This window comes from Manis pentadactyla, chromosome 5 (assembly GCF_030020395.1).
Source record: "Manis pentadactyla isolate mManPen7 chromosome 5, mManPen7.hap1, whole genome shotgun sequence".
Taxonomy (NCBI): domain Eukaryota; kingdom Metazoa; phylum Chordata; class Mammalia; order Pholidota; family Manidae; genus Manis; species Manis pentadactyla.
In genome coordinates this window covers 152,964,259-152,978,554 of record NC_080023.1, presented here as the reverse complement: position 1 = coordinate 152,978,554, position 14,296 = coordinate 152,964,259, and the positions used below count along the sequence as shown (strand labels likewise).

The following is a 14,296-nucleotide window of genomic DNA, read 5'->3' as shown; positions in this document are numbered from 1 at the left end:
TGGGGGAGAGTGGTGCTGGAACAAGCAGGAAGAGAAGGCGGGGGGGCACCTGGGGCCCTGGGGGAGCAGTCTTTTCCCAGGCCTTGCCTGGTGTCGCTGGCTTGCATGGGATCAGGAAGGGGGCCTGGAAGCAGAGGGGTTCCTGCCTGGCTCATCTCCTGGGGTTCCCCACAACCTGGTTAGAGCCACACTGACCCAGGGATAATCACCCTGACCCCAGCACCCAGCTCTGTGCCCATGATCCCTGCCCCTGGCATCTGGAACAACTTGGAGCATCTTTGGGTAAGAAATTGTTTCAGGGGCACTTGCTCAACATGCCCAAGAGCTGGAAAGCCTTTTCTTTTGCAAATGTCTTTTTCTGGGACTCCTGGGGAGATGGAGGCCACCCCAAGTGGCTGTGGGAGCCACTGTGGGAGCTTGTTCCCTTCCCCTGAGCTGATCCAGGTCTCTCCAGTGGCCCACCTGGGAGGAGAGGGTTGGGGGGGGTCTTCCATGACCCTTCCACCACAGGGGTGACCAGGGGGCGCTCAAGCCTGAGGTGTGCAAGCTGAGATGGGATGGAAAAGGTGCGCTCCAAAGAGCCTCCCGTCACCCGGGGGCTCTCTGCTCAGAGCTTTTCTCCTGGGTGGGAGTTTGAGAACTAGCTGAGCTGAGTGCATTGGAAGTAGCTCTGCAGCAAGTGTCTGGGTTCAGGTCCTACCTGTGGCCATCCACCTGGTCTCTGTAAACTCACTCCCTGGCCTCAGCTGCTCTGACTCTCCATTAGAGGGAACACCCCCGCCCTCTGATAAGAGAAGGCGGGGAAATGCATGGAGAATGTAGCATGTCTAAGCAATGGGAAATTCTGCCTGTAGCTGTAAAAAAAGATTGAGGAAGCCATGAATGAACTGACATGAAGCAACCTCCAAAGTGGAAAAAAATGAAGCCAGGTGCAGAAAAGCGTGTAGAGTATGTTTTCACATGGGCAAAAAGGGATAAAATACATAATATTTAACATAGTAAGATACAAATTTTCATTTCATACACGTAAGAATTTCGTTGGCAGGATGAGCAAGCAATGGGGAGCAGGGGCGGGAGGAAGATGTCACTGCATGCCCTCTTATTTTTTTATTTGAACCGTGAACTATGTGAAGGGATTACTCTTCAAAATGAGTGATTTTTTTTTTTTTGAGAGGGCATCTCTCATATTTATTGATCAAATGGTTGTTAACAGTTAACAACAATAAAATTCTGTACAGGGGACTCAATGCACAATCATTAATCCACCCCAAGCCTAATTCTCATCAGTCTCCGATCTTCTGAAGCATAACAAACAAGTTCTTACATGGTGAACAGTACAAGGGCAGTCATCACAGAAACTTTCGGTTTTGATCACGCATTATGAACTATAAGCAATCAGGTCAAATATGAATATTCGTTGATTTTTATACTTGATTTATATGTGAATCCCACATTTCTCCATCATTATTATTATTATTATTATTATTATTTTTAATAAAATGCTGAAGTGGTAGGTAGATGCAAGATAAAGGTAGAAAACATAGTTTAGTGCTGTAAGAGAGCAAATGTAGATGATCAGGTCTGTGCCTGTAGACTATGTGTTAATCCAAGCTAGACAAGGGCAATAAAACATCCACGTATGCAGAAGATTTCTCTCAAAACAGGGGGGGTGAGGTTCTAAGCATCACCTCTGTTGATCCCCAATTTCTCACCTGATGGCCCCCCTGCGACTGTGCCTGTCTTAGGTTGTTCCTCCCTTGAGGAATCTTACCCGTCTCTGGCTAACCAGTCATCTTCCGGGGCCATACAGGGAAATGTAAAGTTGGTAAGTGAGAGAGAGGCAATATTGTTTGAAAAGGTTGGCTTTTGACTTCTTTGCAGATTTATGCCCTGTGGCTTCTATGCCCAGCATTTGTCTTGAGGTGTCTTTACCACTTGGAAGAATTATGATACTCGGTAAATTCGATATGAGACACGAATTCTACTTAAGGGTTGTAATTAGGAAGGAAGAAGAAAAGCTATAGAAGTAGAAGATGGAAGAAAACATGGGAAGATTGGTTATTTCTTTGACATATCTTCTTGTAGAGTAACTTCAGCATGTATAGGTTTAAAACTACTAATTAAATTGCGCACCCACATTAACATAATAGGAGTATAGTTACATAACCAAAGCAGACCTACAATTACCAGCCATCTCCAGTGAAACCAAGAAAACCAGTTAGGCACCCTAAGCATTTGTGAAAACTTATCTATGATATGATGGATATTGTCTAACTGAATTTGAATAGTTTGAGAAAAATCAGACAATTTAAAACAACACATTCCTGGGAACTGTTCACATCCCATATGTTCTTTTAACAGTAGATAGTCTGTAGTCTCAAGATTTTGGAGCACTGCAACTTGCACTTCTCCTAATTCTTGGTTGAGTTCCAACAGTATAGATCCAGTCAAATTTGTTGTTTTACTGTATGCACAGGCCAGCTTAGATATCTCCTTCTTCATTCCAATGGCAAGTCCAGGAACCAGCGGGATGAATGCAGCTACAACTGCAACAGCACCAGGATCTTTGTTGACGTTTTTTGATGATCATCTTCTGGAGAGTGATTTTTTTTTTTAAGTGAGCAAATGTTGGGGTTGATGGTACAGGCCAGTGAGAACCAGAGTCGGAGCTCTGTCCCCAGTCTTGAGTACCTGGGTTCTGGTTGGCCCCCTCCTCTGACCTGGCCCTCCTCGCCTCCATTTCTCTCTTGGGGGTCCAGGTGACGGCCTGCCTCTCCCAGGGAGCAAACACACTGACTGATACCCACCCAGGACTCACCACACATGCCAGGCCTCCTCCTGAGCGCTCTTACGTAGGTTCGCTCCTGTGATCTTCAGGAGAACCTGATGAGATAGGTAGGATTGCAGGTGGTGAAGGTGAGGCATGGAAAGGTTGAGCGGTGTGCCCAAAGCTTCACGGTGTGCCTGGGGCTGAAGTGGGGCCTGAATCCAGGCTCTCCTAAGGGATGGGAGTTCCTTTCTTTGAGGCCCTATAATCAGCTTTATCCACACTGTCTGCAAACAGCATCTTGGTAAGAACTCTATGGGGGCTTTCATCTTATTTTCTAGGTGAAGAAGGGGAGGATCAGAAGAAACTAACCCCTTTGCCCAGCATCACTCCACCAGAAAGGGAGCTGAGCCAGAAAAGTCCTTCAAAGCCCTCTTCCTCCCCTAAATTTCCCCAACCAGTGCCTTGGCCCTCTTGCCCCCCTGGGTACCCCCATTATGGGTGTCCTAGCATTCTGCAGGTTGAAGGGCTTCCCACCCATGCCTGTTACAGGAGCCTCGAGCCTGCTAATTGGTCATCCCCACAGCATGTGCTGGTCAAGCTTGAAATGTTGGGCCCCCGCCTCTGGCCTTCTTCAGCTCCAGCAGCTCCTACCACTGACACTCTCTGGGAACCCCCCGAGGGCGGGGGCTGGTGATACTCCTGGGTGTCATCAGCACAAACTGTGCTTGCTGTTCAGTGTTTGGTGAGCAAACAAATAACTAGGTGGCGAGCAAGGCCCCGCACTGGGTGTACGAGATTCTGCTACCGGCTGGCCCTTGGCCTCAGTATTACTGTGGTTGCCAATGCCAATCGCTTATTGAGAGTGCCCACAAAATGTCAAGGGCTTTACCAAGCTCACTGGAGCCTCACAAGGGACTCTGGGGCCAAGACTCAGACCATTTTAAAGGTGCAGAAACTGATACCGAGAGCAGGTGAGAGGCTGATCTGTAAAGTCACACAGCTATCGAGTAGCTTCAAACTATCCAGATTCAAATCAGAGCCACTTCCTAATAGAGACCAAAATCCAGGCTGGCAAAACATAAGAGGCTTTGTTTGCTACATTTGTTGCTGTGATGGTCCCCAAATAATAACTAGCATTTCTTGAACTCTTATAAACAGGCAGGCCCTGGGGTAAGCAACTTCATGAGGGTCCTCCATTCAACCCTTACAACAATCTTCCCAAGTAGTGGTTCAGGGGCTCTGTCACTGAAGCTGAGACTAATGCCATCATTCGTTTCCTCATCTGTGGGATGAGCACCCTCCTCACAGGGAGGTATATAAAGCCCTTAGAACAGTGCGTTTGTACCTAACAAGTGCTATGAAAGCACCAGCTACTTTATCCCCACTTCACAGATGTGACAGGAGAACTGAGTCACAGGGCAAACTCAGTCGGGCTTGGACCATCTAACCCGGGGCTTAGCTCTGCTCTGTGACCTCTCCATGGGTGGCTGGGAGCATTTAGCAAACACACGTCTGGCTGAGAACTTTTCATAGTACCCACAGCACTGCGGGTCGAGATAATGTTGTGGGCACCCCAGGTAGGGGGCTCGGCTGTCCCAGCAGGCTCCTCTGTGGGTCTGGGATGTGAGGCTGGCCTGGTTCCGGATCCATGGGATTGCCTGCTGCTTGCTTGCCCGCCTGGCCAGCTGCTCCCTGGGAGTCCCCGAGCTGCTGCTCAGCGCTCAGTTGGAGGGGTGGGGCCTGGGAAACCTCCACCCCTCCACCCAACTGGGGGCTGCCAGAACTTAAGAGGGGGCTTTCCCACCTTGTGCCAGCTGTGCAGCCACCCCCTTTGCCTCTACAAGGCTAAGGCATGGAATTGGGGCAATGCCAGGGCCAATTAAGCCCATCAGGGGAATTAAGGTCAGCAGGATGCAATTATGCTTGTTGGATTTATCAAGGCCAGAGGGAAGCTTTCTCCAGCCAAAGTTAACGGCTCCTTAGGCCTCTTGCCCTGGATGGCTTTGCATTCCAGGAGCCTGGGCTCCCAGGCTCACCAGCCCTGGAAGATTTTCTTGGGAGAGGAGGGGTTAACTTCACCCAGGCACTGCTTCCTGGCTCCTGGGAGGAAATCGATCCAGCCAAGAGGCTTTAAAAGGACCTGCTCAGAGGAGACATTTCCCGGCCTGACCCTCTCTCCCTGCCTGGCTGTGATGGAAAATCCAGGGAGTTGAGCAATGACCTTTCTGGTTCCAAAGAGAGCAGCCAGCTCCCCTCTCAGCTCTCCTCTGGTCTCAACATGGGAGCCGCTCAGGGCTTTCTCCTACCTTCTCCCACCTGGGGCTCCTAAGCCCAGGGATTGGGCGGGACCTCTCCGGCCTCTGGGGAAGCCCTAGGTTAAATGCTGCTGTCCTTAGAGCCCACCGGCCTTCCCTCCAAGGCTGGCAGAGATGTGTGGACGCTGTGGCAAGTTGGACGTAGATTTCTTTAGATACTCAAATGACACACTGATCCATCCCCAAACTGTAGAGGTCTATTGTTAAGATTATTTACTGAATGCTCTGCTCTGTGGCAAGGACTAAACTGATCACTTAGGGGACAGAGAAAAGTGGAGGGAAAGCTACAGAATCACCACATAGTGCATTTTAGGTGAAAATGATTGTTAAACTATTCATGAAATAGGATCTCCTTTTTTGTTGTTAAAAACATTTATAGGTAAAGTGTCTGGAGGGATCTAAATATACATATTAACAGGTGTGGGTATGGAGATCATTTTTATTCTTTGGATTTTCCAATTTTTTTGGAAATGACCATTTGCAGCTGAGCAGATTAATGCATCATTTGAAACATATCAACACGGACACAGATTTCTACAATTCAAGATAGAAAGCGGTTAAGAGCTCTATCTAAGATTTAAATATCATGGGATTTCAGAGGTGGAGTCTTTGGGACTGGTGATCAGGGATGACTTCTCAGCCAAAGGGGTGGCTATGGAGGGCTTTCTCAGTGCCCAGGCCCCAGTTTGTCAGAATGAAGCCTCTTTGGAAGGGGGGCCCAGGAATCTGCCTTTTAGGTGGTTTTCGTGCACACGCACCTCTGAGAACCCCCGAGCCAGAGGGCCAGCTTTGAGATACTCCTGCTAAGAGTCCCACTGGTGCAGCTAGCAGAGCCTCCCAGGACACAGATCCCTCAAGAGCCTGGGCCATGCTTCTCAATCCTGGTGCACATGGGAAACACCTGGAGAGCTTCCACAACCCCCCTCAAGTCTGAGCCCTCCTGAAGTCAGGCCAATTAAATCAGAATATTTGGAGGTGGGGCCCAGAATGTTGCTATTTTTAGAATCTGCCCAGAAGATCCTGATGTGAAGTCAGGGTTGAGAGCCACTGCTCTGACACTCTCCCAGGACAGGAATTTCATGTCATTTTCCTGCAATGCCCCCACAAATCAGGGGAAAGCAGGCACATGGCAGGTGTTCTGTTCTGACTTGTACTGACTGTGTGCACTGTGCCACTATCTGGGGCTCTGGGGATCCAGATGCCAGCTCAGAACGGACAGACCATGTCAGTCAACTTTGTATCCTAAGGACCTAGTACAAAAAGTGGTGCTGCTATTAATAATAACTGCCACTAATATTTATTGTAAATTTACTATGTGCTGTCTTAACTCCTATAATCTTCATAGCAACCATACAAAGTGGATACTATTATAACTCCCATTTCCAAGGGGAAACTGAGGCACAGAGGAGTAAGTTGCCCAAGGTTTCAGAGATAGTATTCCAGTGGCACTGGCATTTAAACTCAAGCCAACTGGCTCCAGAGCCCTCATGCTTACTCCATACCACAAAAATGAATTTGTGAGTGAAGAATACTTAAGACTATGGAATCAACTTGGTAGCCCCAGGCCCTGACATTCAGTAGGTGCTCTGCAAATGTGGAAGAATGAATGTTCCTACTTTGGTAAGACCCTGGAACAATGGAAAACCAAGACAAGCCCCTCCTTTACTCTTTTTTCCTCTCTCCCACCTCAGCCCAACTTCTCTGCTGCATTAACAGCAAAGCCAAAAATAGCCATCTAATGACGTCAGAGGAACAAGGTCATCTGAAAATTGCCCACGGCCACTGGACACCTCCCTATAGGATCAAGTAGCAGGAGGGTACCCCAGGCTGGTGCAGCTGTTCCAAGAACAGGAAACGTCCCAGGAACAGACTTGGAAGCGCAACCTCAGGAAGGCAGGGCCTGTGGGGGCAGGGGACAAAAGCAAACACATAAAAGAGTAGAAGCAAGACCCAAGTGCGGAGTATAGACCTGGGAGTTGAGAGTAATGCTTTATCTGCACAAGAAGTTTCTCCCATAACACGATCCCAGGAAAAGGCTAAAAAGAAGGGAATGCATGTTGTCCTGTTGCACATGACAGCTTCCCAGCCTACCATTGTGCTATTTATAAAACTTCAGGTCCGTGTGCTAAACTGGGTTACCATGAGAACCAGGGGCTGCAGGGCAAGCTCTGAGCAGCTGCTGGAAGAAGAGGGCCCCGACTGGGATGGTGAGGGGTACCTAAACGAAGGTGAGGAGTGGGCTGGGACAAAGCACCTCCTAGCTGCAGTCACTTGGCACTGTGACCACCTTGGCTATCTGGGCCTGCTGAGGCTTGTGACTTCACTTACTGGCAGCTGCCACATCCCTGACAGGAGTCCAAGCATCCAGCATGGTCTGACATGCCTGCTGTGTCAAGGTGAGGAGAGAGGACCTGCCTCCCAACCTCCGGGAAGCTTAGCTGGAGGTTCCCACAGCACAGTTGAGTTCAGTGAGGGCTCCAGCCCCAGCTGCGACCTTCACGAGACACTTGCTCCAAAGTCCTGAGTTGGTGGCCCTGAAGGCTGACTGAAACAACCTCTTCTTCACCCACAGGGTCTTTGATCAAGTCTCACTAAATTCCAAAAAGAGCCAAGAGCTGAGAATGCCCATCCACTACAGCTGGCTCTACTCACGGGATACAACTGGTGTGGTGGAAGGGGCACCTGAGGGCGGAGAGACCTGGCCCAAATTCTGGCGCTGCCACTTACTAGCAGCGTTTCTGTGGGAAAGTCACTTAAACTCTGGGCCTCAGTTTCCTCATCTGTCTTAGGACTTGTTGGAAGGCCATATAGAAAAGCCTTCCTCCATCTTGGTAATGGAGTGTTAGCTGAGCAGATGAACACCTACACAACCAACTCGGCGGCTCTCCTGGGTGACGCCAACAGACTGCACAAAGATGGCAGCAGAGGGAGCTCTGGAGGGGAGGTATGTTCTTGCCCTCCGGGTCAGCTCTTGTTTGGCCTGGGCACTGAGGGTCACAGAAAGAACGGATGCTGGCTCCCTGGCCCATAGGAGCCTTTGCACTGGGAGACCTGTTATCTATTGGGACCTGTAGTCCCTCTCCTGGTGCACTGCTGGACGTGTATCAGTCCCCTGGCAGACTTGTTAAAACACACATTGCTGGGCCCCACATCCAGACTGTCTTACTCAGAAGGTCTGAAATGGAGCTGGAGAAGTTGCTTTTCTAGTCGGGGTGATGCTGCTCAGACCACACGCTGAAGACCACCGTCCTAGAGAAAAGTCCCCCAGCCCAAGTTGCTGAGCTTCCAGCCTGCTCACTCCTACCCATTTTTGAGGCCTCTGGGAGGTAAGACTGTTTTGGTGTGTGAGGAAACACAGGAACACTCAGATTCAAATATCAGTACAGCTAATGTTTCAAGGAAAGGCAGGTGCACAAAGTTAAGGTGTTCAGTGGAGGGTGAGGGTACCGTGAGCCCCTTCCAACTATCTGCATGCTGAGCTGCTTCCTATATTCACTTTCTATTGCTGCAGTAACACATCACCACAGAGAGGCCAAGGAGCCAGTAAGAATCAGTGAGCCTCCAGTGTGGACTTCACCCTCCACTCAGTAATGAGATTACTACAAACTCGACTCAAGCCCCTCGCCTTTCTGCCTTTCTCGCCCGCACACTCCCGTGGAGACTCCGCCCTGACGCAGCTCCTTGCTCCCTTAGCTGCTGTTAACTGGCAGCTGCTGGCCCTGCCCTGTCAGGCTGTTAGCTTTGGGTAAGCAGCAGGGGCTTCCGGCAAACCCGGGGGACACATACCCACTGATAATGAATACTGAACGTATGACTCAAACATGGTCACACTGAGTCACACTGGCCGACAGGAATAAGTGCCCAATGTGACAGTCACCATTGCTGCCCAGAGTGCCTCGTCACATGAAAGCTGGAAGCAAATTCCCATCCAGAGAGCTGGAGAAAAGGTTCTTTCTAGAATATTGTTCTAAGATGAGAAACCCAGAGAATTCAAATGATGTGTTCAAGGTCACAAAGCCAGAAGCCACTCTGGTAATTCCCAACCTACGGCTCATTCCACTAAATAAGTGTACTCTCCTGAACTCTGACAATTTTCCTAAAACAATCCAAGTGCCACTGACCATAAACACGGTAAAAACTGAACTGCGGTGGAGAGAAACAGAAGAGCATCGAGACAAAGGTGTCAGTTTTGCTGTGATGTCCTTAGAGTGCCTCCAACAACGGAAGAACCATTCGTGGGTAGCCTCACATCCTGGAAGAGCCAGTGTCGGAGGGACTTCCCTGTGGTAGTCTGTAAGAACTCACTGAACATTCTGTGCAGTCTTTAACCAGTTCCAAGGTCAAGAGAAACATCAGAAAATATGCGTGTGTGTCAGAGGACATTATTCAGGGATTAGTCCCCTGGAGTGATCTGGGCTAGATTTCCGCTTCCAGAACAACCCTTGGAAAGTCTTCAACAAGATAGCACACTGGTCTCCAACACACTTCACTGAAGTTCAAATGGCAGTCCAGGGGCAGGAGGCCTGCTAGAGGTGCCCTCCTGCAGTGACTGAGCAGCTGGCCAGAGGAAAACCTAAGTCTGAAAGACCTGGTGTGGTTACAACAAACTGCCTAGAAAATTTTCTGGAAATATTCAAGCCAAAAAGAGCCTTATTAATCCTTCTAGTTCCATCTCTTTTGACAAATGTGGAAACTGAGTCCAGAAAAATAGGGTGACTTATTAAAGGCCACCCAGTGTCAGTGACAGAAGTGAACTCTTCCCCAGAAAAACATCACAGCCCCAACTGGGGTTAAGAAAGAGGACATTGTCCTTTCAGATTTGATCTGAAGGCTTAGCAACAACAATCCAATGTTAAATCTGAAAATGTAGAGTTCCAAGAAGTTTAAAACAACATAATCAGAATTCTTTCCAAGAGAGGCTTTGCTGAAGGCCAATAAACTTTTTCACTGTGCATGAGTGACACTGACATCCCATCAGCCAAAAAGAGCTTTCCATTTTGTAAATGTGTATGCAAGAATTATGTCATTAGCTATGATTTTGGGAAGAGCATATATTTCCTTTTAATATTTTAATTACAAAGATTGATAAGTGGTTTGAACAGCATTTAAAGTTTAGAGATAGACACGATACATTAGGGAGACACCCAAAATTGTCCTATAAGTAATCTAGAAAAATCCTTTGCAAAACAAGCATTTTTGGTGGGGAGAAGCAAACTCAGAACAATGCAACAGTATGCTGCTGTTTAAATTGGTATTTATAAAATATGCAGTAATATAAGAAAAATATTTGAGTTACTACTATGCTAAATGAAAAAAGCAGAATACAAAACATATATAGATACAGAAAAACCCTACAATGTAGAAAAACAGACTAAGGTTTTATACAAGAAAAAAATAGATTATACAAAACATCAGTGTTCAAAGTAGGTGATGGACTTTTTTTCCTCCTATTACCAAATATTTTCCAGATGTATATAATTAATAATAAACCTCAATTTAAAAAACAAAAACAAAAACATTGTGAAACCAGCTGAGATTTTTGCAGAGCGAATTCAGTCACTTCTAGTCACAGAGTCAGTTTTGTGACCCAGACTGTGTGCATGTGTGCCCATGAGTGAGAGAATGTGTCAGGCTGGAGGCTTAGCTCTCCTTACTACCAACCCAGCTTGAACAATACCACTCCAAACTGCTTCTCATGTAATAATTTATAACTGCTATTTCTTGACTCACTGAAAACCACATCTCCCACCCTTGCTCCTGAAAGACCTTGAGAATACCCTCCGTGCCAAAGCAAGCGAGGCAACAGCACTTGGCTACAGTTCTTAGCAGTCACACACCTGCCTATGATGTTTGGGGACCCAGTCCCAAAACTACAAGGGTCTTAGCAGATCAGACAGACCAGGTTTTTATTTCCTTCCTAATAAAATTTTAAAGAAAAGGGAGAGGGCAATTGATGCCTTCAAGTCAGGCTTAGTCTGGTGAAATATTTCCTGGTAAAACCTAGTATTTTCCTAAGCCTTTTACCCCTGCCCTTCCAACCATGGTTTCTCCGAGTGAAATGTCAGCATTTGTCAAGACCTTTCAGGAAGCTGATACCTTCAACACATGAGAGCCACACTTTGACCTGAGCCCAGCCACTTATTCTCCTGCAAGAAAGAGAATAACAATACCACCAGATATTTTCAAAGCCAGTAACCTTCCCTGCAGCCCTAGAAAACAGAGTGGTATGCTAGAAGACAAAACAAGGAAAAAATATGTTTTTCTGTCCCTAGGCTTCTTTTTTGTAGCAACTACACTGGCTTCAGCTGGATAACAAATTGTCCTGGAATTCTTGGCATTAGAGCAAACATGTCAGCTCCCTGGTTACGCCTTCGTCACTGCCCAAAGTACCACGCACTTTAACCTTCCTGCTCTTTCCATAGGCCTGGATTTGTCCCGTATCCAGGAAACTTTATATGTTGTCTGAACTGAACATCCCAGCAGGCTGCAAGGCAGATGGCATCTCAGGATTCAGAATGTTGACTGATTCCTACCTGGATCCACACCACCAAGCTGTAACTCAGCCTGCCTGTGCAGAAATAGGAGCCCAAGCACATGGCTAACAGCTTTTTTAACTGCTACTCTCAGCAATGAGAAACCTTCTCAGCAGACAAGACTTAGAAGGGAACTAGAAAGTAAGCAATGTCAAGACTTATCTGAAGGGATACACAGGCTTAACCAGATACTCAAGCCAATATGCCCCCATGGCTCAGCTAAGCCAGGAGAAGCTAAAAGACCCAGGTATTGTTGACCAGCCCTCAAATCCTTGGGATCTCTCGACAACATGAAGAGGAACCAGACCCCACTACCCATCTGCGTCCATGGCCTGGATTCTCAGAAGAGGCTTCCTACTTCAGTCAGGGAGGAAGCTAGGACATACCCAAGGTGGCACTTAAACCCATCATTCAAAGCAGAACACACATGAAAAGAGCAAGGTTCAGGGTGGGAAGTGTGACACTATTTGTGTAAAAACAGGAGGTGGGAGGAGGGAGGAATATGTATATGCTGATGACATCTCTGCAAGGGAACACTCCTGGCAGCACTGCCTCTGGGGAGGGGAAATGAGCTGTGGGAGAAAAGGTGGAAAATGTTACCTTTTGTAGCTTGTGAATTTTTAAACGTGTGAATGTATAATCTTTCAAAGAACAAATGAAAATTAAAAACAAAGACAGAATGCTGTAATCATAGTGTTATAAAAAAATGCTGTGTAAATCTGTGTGTACCTAAAAACATTCTGGTAGAGTACACAGCTTTTAGCAATGGGTCACTCCTGGGGATTAGGAGTAGGGGAAGCAAGGAGATGGTCATGTTTTATTTTACATAGTCTGTTATAATTGTTTCAAAAGGCAAATACTACTTCCATAATTCTGAGAAAAAAACATCTTTAAGAACTGCACTCTCACCTCCAACAAGAATCTCTAAGCCCCTGCAGCACTTTTTCTGTCTTGAGTGACTCAGTCACATCTTATCTTGTGTTACAAATTACTTGTGTAGAAGTCTCACCTCTGTTAAATGCAGGAGCAACTCCACCTGCAGCCTGTCTACCACTCAAGCTCCACTTTCCAGGGACAAAACAGCAGAAAAGAACTGGTAAGGAATAAAATAGTAGTCAAGGTGGCAATGAGGAACAAAATGGCCAACGAGTCAGTCAGTCATCTTACATTAATTAGCACCACACTACCTGCACTGGGAAAACACAGCCAAGTCAAAACAACATGGAGAACAGAGTCCTTCCCAGAAACTGTGGGGATTCCAACAATCCACACATGCAAGGAGCTTTGCAAAACTGCCAAGCATAGTGTGACAGCCCAATTTATCATTAGAATGCAGCAGATTCCTATCAGAGAACATGTTCCTTGTTTAGAAAAATTGAGTGACCTCTGAGGATTGAAAGGGAAGCTTCCTCTAGAACATGGCCTGAAGAGACAAAGAACCTGAATTTCTCTGGAAAAATTAAAGCAGAGAGTTTGAGTTTCAGGGGAAAAGGGGCTGTACTAGAAAAATGAAGGTCACGTGAGGTCATCCAGACAAAAGGACTCAAAACCAGACAGACTGCTGAGGAGAAATAGGTAGCCACTGGGAAACTGAGAAATCCTGAGAAACAAGAAGCAATGGATGCCTGTCTCAATTCTAAGCCATTTGCTCTGAAGTAATGTAATCCCTCTTTGTTTCCTCTGGGACTGTCACACATGACGACCCTGACATGGGTGTCTGGAGGGGTGATCCAGAATGGAGCAAATAGGGTGGAGCTATCCCATAGGCCCATAATTCTCAACAACACTCTTTCCAAAGCCCTCAACTTGAGGGCTGGATTTATTCTACCTGAGACGACCAAAAACAAAAAATGGACAAAATATATGAAAAATGGTATCAGATGGAAATATCTGAATGGCAGTGAATTATTAGGCAACTCCTGATACAAGAAGGGAGAGAAGCTACATAGGATAGACACAGAGAGGGAATTAAGGGATGAAGAGAAGTGGAAAAACCAAAACAATAGATGACCAGGAGAAAACAGTCCCCAGGAAGCCACCGGAGACCGAGGTAGACCTGGCTTCCTCATAGTACAAGGGGTGGAGAGCTCACTCCCTGGGCTGACACCTGAGTGCCTCCTTCACCGACCCTTCTCTCACTCTCCACACGCAGTCTGTCAGCCAGTCTTATCAGTTATGACTTCAAAACACATTCAGAACCCAACCATTTCTCAAACCTCCACTGCAACCACTCTAGCCCAGCCCACTATCAACTCACACCTAGACAACATCGAGAGCTGCCTCACCTCCGTTTCCAATTTTCCATGCTCCACCCCCACCCGTCTTTTCTCCACACAGCAGAGACGTTTATCACCTGCCAGAAGAGGACAGCTATCAGCTTATTGTCTGTCTCCCCACCTAAAATTAGGTAAGCTCCTTACCTTTTAATAAAAGGCAAAGTCTCCCTTGTACTTCTGTTCTTTGCTGTATTCCTAAGGACTAGAACAGTGCCCAGGTATGTCTAGATAGCATCAAATTAAGTGTTACATGAACTACCTAAGTTCTAGATACCACATACCTCTGGGAAATGAACAAAGGAACTGCACACAAACTGCGTCAGTTTGTTAACCTTCAGGAGACCCAGGGATCCACAAACTATGTCTTGCTTTATCACTCATCACTGAATTATAAGGGCTTGT

The 14,296-nt window shown here is 47.0% G+C and overlaps 1 long non-coding RNA gene across 4 annotated transcripts in view; it reads left to right on the top strand.

Moving 5' to 3' along the window:
• The first annotated feature begins 7 nt into the window (after positions 1 to 7).
• LOC118931855 (uncharacterized) overlaps positions 8 to 14,296 on the top strand; it is a 39,990-nt gene continuing 25,701 nt past the window's right edge. For 2 of the 4 annotated variants that reach the window (XR_008997925.1, XR_005032514.2), the window contains exons 1-3: positions 8 to 282; positions 7,875 to 8,029; positions 13,956 to 14,025. This is a non-coding gene — a long non-coding RNA (uncharacterized LOC118931855). Of the gene's footprint in view, positions 283 to 6,776; positions 8,030 to 13,955; positions 14,026 to 14,296 lie in introns of all 4 variants that reach the window. The other 2 variants (XR_008997923.1, XR_008997924.1) reach the window with 2 other exon arrangements.